This window comes from Lissotriton vulgaris, chromosome 7 (genome assembly GCF_964263255.1).
Source record: "Lissotriton vulgaris chromosome 7, aLisVul1.2, whole genome shotgun sequence".
In the NCBI taxonomy this organism is placed as follows: Eukaryota; Metazoa; Chordata; class Amphibia; order Caudata; family Salamandridae; genus Lissotriton; species Lissotriton vulgaris.
Genome location: NC_141695.1, coordinates 658,855,479 through 658,862,946, shown reverse-complemented (window position 1 = coordinate 658,862,946; position 7,468 = coordinate 658,855,479).

Here is a 7,468-nt window from a genome sequence, read left to right as displayed (position 1 = left end):
GTAGCCTAGAGCGTGGGGCATATATTGAACTGGGGTAGCATAGAGTCAAGGACACTGTTACAAATTGGAGTGGAGTAGGGTGTTCTACAATAGAGTGTAGGGGCATAGAGTTGAGTCCAAATTTGGACAGTGGAGTGTATGGGGATAGTGTGGAGTACAGTCTAGTAGAGTGGCATAGAGTGTAGTAAAATTTTGTAGAGAGGAGAAGAGTACACTGGAGTGGCATTGAGTGGAGTAGCGCACAGTGGAGTGGCATAAAGTGAAACAGCATAGAGTGGAGTTGCATAGTCTGGAGTGGTGTACAGTGGAGTGGTGTAGTGTTTATCGTTTAATGTAATAGGGGGCTTGCACCGACCACTGGTATTCTCTACATCTTTCCATCAGAAGCACCCTCAACCTTCTATCCTTTAGAAGGGGGGTAAAGACCTGGCTTTTTCATTGATCAGTAGCTTCCTCTCCCACCCTCTTTCCTGGCAATCAACGCTGAGATGTTGTTTTCTGTTTGCCATGTATTTGTTCATAGGCTTCTATTAGAAAAGTACCATTAATGGGTCTTTCAGTAGTTCATGTAGTAAATATGAAACTTTACATAGGCAGGCTAATTTATTCTTCGAGCTTTGTTGTTACTTTTAGAAGGATTGTGCTACATATGAAGGCCAAAGTGAATGAAAGGTAATCATTGTTATTATTATAAAAATTTAGATTTTTATTTTGTTCCTAGTGGTTAATTTTCATGTCCTCCAAATAGTAGGTTTTGTGGCTAATTGCTACGGTAATTTTTAATTTTGTTGTACAGGGGTGCATGAGAAAGATGGTTTTCGTACGGCTTGTTGGGCAAGTTTTATTTTGTGAGCCAGGGAGCATGCAAAGAAAATTTATGTCGATTAAGATGAGTCATTCATTTGTTCATGTAGTAAATCTAAAACTTTACATATGCAATCTGGTTTATTTTTTGGTCTTCCTTGCTACTTTTAGTAGTATTGATTACAAGATATCACTAAGAAGTTGGCTCTTATAACTTCATAACCACTTCATAAGATAATTTGCAATAGCTGAAAGAATCATCTACAAAGTCTAATGTACATGCTATGTGCAATAGCTAAAGGAATCATCTAGAGAGTCTAATGTATATGTGAAATGTCATTAAAATCTGTTTAGCCATTTTGCAGCTGAGTGAAATACAAATGTCCATGAAAATGAACTGGATTTCAAGTGCATTTTGGGACCCCCTTTGGAAGCAAGGCAGTCCTTCTACTATATTATTCACCGGTCAAGAAGTGTATTGATGAGTAGTTCAGCAGGTTCACAATGGATACTTAGGGGTCCATTAGGATGTCGGTTCCGGCAGTGCAGAAAGATGCATTTTTTCACCCGCAAGTAGCGGTACTCACACCCGCCATATTAGTATGGCCGAACATAGGCCATTTCCCGTCTTCTGTGGTGCGACGAGTACTGCCAGCAATGGAGACTCACTGCCATGCGGAATGACGTCCGACCTACTCCACAAATTAGGATGCCCCAAACAAGCAGACGCACCGCAGCAGAGACACAGCACAATCAGAGACGGCGGAAGCTTAACAGCAGAGCTCGAAACCAGAGTCCTGGTCCACACCACCCGGTCACGACCGCCATGGACCCAGCTCTACATGTTTTTCCGGTGCTGTAACTGCTACATCACCAGCAACTCATGGACTGCCACGGACGTCGCCGCAGGTACTCAACTACACAAACACAACACACAATACATGGGCTGACACAGGGTCCAAATCCACACCAGACACCCTGCTGGGGACAGGAACACATCCACAAGGGCACCCACACATGACCCACCTGCCACCAAGTCACCCCTCTGCATCCTGGATACACATACACCGTGATCTTGCAGCAATGTCCCAGTCATGTCACCTCAGCAGGGAACACAAGGGAATACATGCGTAAAATGCAGAAGGCAGGGCCAGCCAAAGGCTTGGGCAAGTTACAAATGCCACAGGGCCACACATCCTCCCACCACACATTAGCACACCTCATGAAGGCACATGCCATGTGCCCATCCTGTGCACCCCCATGCAAAATAGCAAGCCCGGTCAAGGCACACCCTGCACCACACAACGAACAACCAGGGAGACAGCCACTGCAGGAGTGGCTGCACAGGAACACACAGCACAGTAGCACATGACCAGGGAAACACACACACCACAACACAACCACACTCAGGGAAACAAAAATGAGTACAAGTAACAAATGAACACATACAAGGAAAACACATACAATTGGACACACAGCCTGCATAGTCACACATACATACCACAGACAAACACACATACACCCCCCAAATGCCAACACCCATGGATCACAACAAATAGGAAAGCCAAAGTGGGATGCACACAAATGGAAGGCCGTGGAGACACACAACAAGCATGTGCACATCACATGCAAGACAAGGAGCACAGAACACCCCCCTCCCTCAGACCATCAAACCGCACATGGCTGATACAGCCAGTGAAGTCAAACCTCAGACACCACACTGCAAAAAACACAGGGAGACAGCAAGGCAAACCATGTATAGGCACAAGGATGAAAGGAAGGCCCTGCAGTCAAACTGTGAACAGCCACACATGGATACAACCACTTCACAGGAGTACACCAGCATCACAACACACAGGGCCCATTAACCCACACCATGACTGCCAAACACCAGGGGGAATGTACACACAAACCACCCTCACACCAGCAGCACACAACACCAATGCCAAACACACTGAAGGCTGGCAATACTTGCCAGTCTATACACACACAAACAAACACACACCCTGGGTGTAGCCACAAACATCACACACACACAGGGATGCCAGAAAAAATGTCTGCATAAAACAACAGGCAAACACATAACCAAACAGAAACAGGCACAGAACCACAACAAAAACAGACATGCCCTGTGCAGCCAAACTGTCGAAAGGCAATGGGAGCACAGACACAACAGGAATGCACAACCTAAACACTCAGGAACAATGCACAGACAACATACCAGAACACACACAAGAAGTGCACCATCACTGAATAACACAGCCACAGCAAGCAAACAACAGATGCACATGCAAAAAAATCTAAACAAATACTGCAGGACATCAGGGGGTGCACACCAGGCACTGACAAGGCAACATACACACAGCACTGCACTCACTACAAGCAGTGTGTGCACACCAAGCAGACCAGTCACACACAGACATGAGCGACACAACATCAACCCACACAACACAAATCAGCACAGCGCAAAGACAACGGCACACCCAGGAAGTGAAGCAATACCACAGCCAACACACATACATCCAACACAACAACAACAGATGCACAAATCTGGTATACAAAAGGTGGAATCAACTTGACCAGAGTACTGGGCAGCACACACAGCTGAACAGCAGGTGAGCAACCATGACTGCCAAACAGCACAAGAACATCACAAATAAACAATTGGGGAAATATACTGAGTGGCACATTGCTCCTGGACAAAGAACTGCATCACAAAGCACAGTAACAAAAATGAAGTGATGAGGAGGCACACACACATAGAAACCAAGGTGACAGCTGACATCTGAGTGAAGTGTACTGCACTTCAGTAGTGGACATCGCAGGAGCGCACCATACACAAATAGAGAGAGTACAGACCCACAATGGGTAGGCATATGAAGCACAGATAGGGGATGGAATGACACCACACACAACATGCCCTACTGGAGGCAAAATGCACCATGTGACAGCAATGCATGAGTAAGCACAACCACAATGGCAGTGTGGAGCAGCAGGTCTGCATAGTCTACACAAACAGTATCAAGACACATGGAGGATCAACAAAACACAACACTGACGTGCTTGTCACACACTGTGCATACTCACCAGCGAAAAACACAACAAGTAGGAGTCCGACAGTACTGCATGGACACACCAACACACTACATAGTGCACAAAATTCAACTCACACATGTGCATACAACCACATCCACAGGGCTGAACAATCCAAACAACTGGCACTCTACTCTTGGGTGAAACATGTGTGTAGTTGACAATGCAGGGGCACACACACATCAACACTCCCTACAAAGTCACACCCTTCACTCTGCACACTTCTTGACTACTCAAGAGCACATATCTAAGGTAGGCCATGGGACCAGGATGACTGGCCATCACAAGATGACCGCACACATACACTGCTGGGCACACATAAAAGAAGAACACACATACATGATGACACTGGCCAGCCCGCCTGCAAACCTGTGGACAGAATCACACTCTGTGCTGACAGTGCCCCCCAACCTGTCACATGAAGAATCCAGCCAACATTTACAAACCATGAAAATGACCACTGCATTATATGTAAAATTGATAATATAGACACCAGAAGTATCAGTGTTATGAAGAACGTAGGTCCCTGTCACCCCTGTAAAAAAACAGAAGGCGAGCAAAGACATTGGCAATGTTGAAGTGGCACACAGACCATGGGGCACTGTCAACCATATACACACAACAAAATAACTTTATTCAGTAAGGGCACTGACAAAACAGACAATGGGAGTAACTGTCTTTAATCACATATTGCACAGATAGGCACCAACAGTAGGGAAGAGCAAGACACAAAATGCAGAGCATGTCAATGAGAAGCTGCACAGGCAAGGTCAAAACATGAAGGACAGTGGCTAGTTGAGGGAGCACAGCATATCCATGAGAATCTGCACAAGCAAGGGCAAAACAGCAAGGCAAATGGCCAGTCCAGGGTGCAGAGTGAGTACATGAGAAGCTGCACAGGCAAAGGCAAAACAGAAAGGCCAGTGTCCAGGGCAAAGTGCAGAGCAAGTACATGAGAGACTGCACAAGGACCAGTCCAACACAGCAAAGAGCAACAAGGCCAGTGTGCAGGGCAAAGTGCAGAGCGAGTACATGAGAGGCTGCACAGGCAAGGGCAAAACAGGAATGCCAGTGTCCAGGACAAAGTGCAGAGCGAGTACATGAGAAGCTGCAGAGCCAAGGGCAAAACAGGAAGGCCAGTGTCCAGGGCAAACTGCAGAGCAAGTGCATGAGAAGCTGCAAGGGCAAACCAGGAAGGCCAGTGTCCAGAGCAAAGTGCAGAGCATGTCCATGAGAATCTGCACAGGCAAGGGCAAAACAGCAAGTCCAGTGGCCAGTCCAGAGTACAGAGTAAGTACATGAGAAGCTGCACAGGCAAGGTCAAAACAGGAAGGCCAGTGGCCATTTGAGGGAGCACAGCATATCCATGAGAATTTGCACAGGCAAGGGCAAAGCAGCAAGGCCAAAGGCCAGTCCAGGCTACAGAGTGAGTACATGAGAAGCTGCACAGGCAAGGGCAAACCAGGAAGGCCAGTGTCCAGGGCAAAGTGCAGAGCGAGTACATAAGAGGCTGCACAGGGACCAGTCCAACACAGCAAAGAGCAACAAAGCCAGTGTCCAGGGCAAAGTGCAGAGTGAGTACATGGGAAGCTGCAAGGGAAAAGCAGGAAGGCCAGTCTCCAGGGCAAAGTACAGAGCATGTCCATGGGAATCTGCACAGGCAAGAGCAAAACAGAAAGGCCAGTGTCCAGGGCAAAGTGCAGAGCGAGTACACGAGAGGCTGCACAGGCAAGGGCAAAACAGGAATGCCAGTGTCCAGGGCAAAGTGCAGAGCGAGTACATGAGAAGCAGCAGAGCCAAGGGCAAATCAGGAAGGTCAGTGTCCAGGGCAAACTGCAGAGCAAGTACAAGAGAAGCTGCAAGGGCAAAACAAGAAGGCCAGTGTCCAGAGCAAAGTGCAGAGCATGTCCATGAGAATCTGCACAGGCAAGGGCAAAACAGCAAGGCCAGTGGCCAGTCCAGAGTACAGAGTGAGTACATGAGAAGCTGCACAGGCAAGGTCAAAACAGGAAGGCCAGTGTTCATTTGAGGGAGCACAGCATATCCATGGGAATTTGCACAGGCAAGGGCAAAGCAGCAAGGCCGGTGGCCAGTCCAGGCTGCAGAGTGAGTACAAGAGAAGCTGCACAGGCAAGGGCTAACCAGGAAGGCCAGTGCCCAGGGCAAAGTGCAGAGCGAGTACATAAGAGGCTGCACAGGGACCAGTCCAACACAGCAAAGAGCAACAAAGCCAGTGTCCAGGGCAAAGTGCAGAGTGAGTACATGAGAAGCTGCAAGGGAAAAGCAGGAAGGCCAGTCTCCAGGGCAAAGTACAGAGCATGTCCATGGGAATCTGCACAGGCAAGGGCAAGGGCAAAACAGCAAGGCCAGTGTCCAGGGCAAAGTGCAGAGCGAGTACATGAGAGGCTGCACAGTGACCAGTCCAACGCAGCAAAGAGCAACAAGGTCTGTGGCCGGGGCAAAGTGCAGAGTGAGTACATGGGAGGCTGCACAGGGACGAGTCCAAAACAGCAAAGAGCAACAAGGCCAGTGGCCAGGGCAAAGTGCAGAGCGAGTACATGAGAGGATGCACAGGGAATAGTCCAACACAGCAAAGAGCAAAGGACCAGTGTCCAGGGCAAAGTGCAGAGCGAGTACATGAGAGTATGCGAAGGGTAGAGCCCAACACAGCAAAGAGCAACAAGGCCAGTTTCCAGGGAAAAGTGCAAACCGAGTACATGAGAGGATGCACAGGGAATGTGTGCGACTGTACTTTTACATGATCAGCAACACAGTCAGGGAGTAACAATGTGCAGTACAGTCTCACCTGTGTGGGAGACAGGTGTGTGAGGGGGTTTACCACTCAGACTTGGCTGTCTTGCGAACTGGGAGCTGGCTGTGTGTCGGGGACAGTAGGAGCACTTGACCGGGGAGAGAGTGGCCCAGCTGAGGTAGAGCTATCAGTGGCTTGACAAGCCAGAGGGCTGCTTGGACCAGGTGGTGTAGTGGCACATGGAGGTGTAGACATGCTGCCGTGAGACACAGTGTGGCTGGGAGATTGTGGAGGAGTGCCTTTCACTTCTGGGGATTCCAAATGGCTCCCCTGTTTTGAGATTAATGGAAAGTGGTGTGGACACAACAGACACACTCACAAACAAAGCTGCATCAGGTGCAGACACTGGCACTCTCTCTGGGGATGTGCTAGATCCAGCAGAACACTTCAACTGGCTTTGCCTTTGACCCTCCATCCCCTGTTTGCCAGATGTAACCCCTACAGTGCCCTCCTTTCCCTGCTTCACTGGGCATGAAATGGGAGTCGAGGTGGTGGGTGAATCTGCCTTGGAGCACTTCTTATGTGTACCTTTGCCATGCACCACCCCTCAGTGGACACAGGGACTGCAAGCCTCTCTTTGCGAGATGCTTTAGGGACAGGAGGGTCCTTAGCTGGGGATGCCTCTGAGGCATGTGAGCCTGAGGTCTGCTTCTTTGCTTTTTGGGCCTTGCTGTTGCCTGACTGGCTTTCGTCCTTGTGCTCTGGGGTGGCCTTGCTCTTCTGTGGGGATGGTGTCTGCGGGAGGGACCGCTTGGGTTG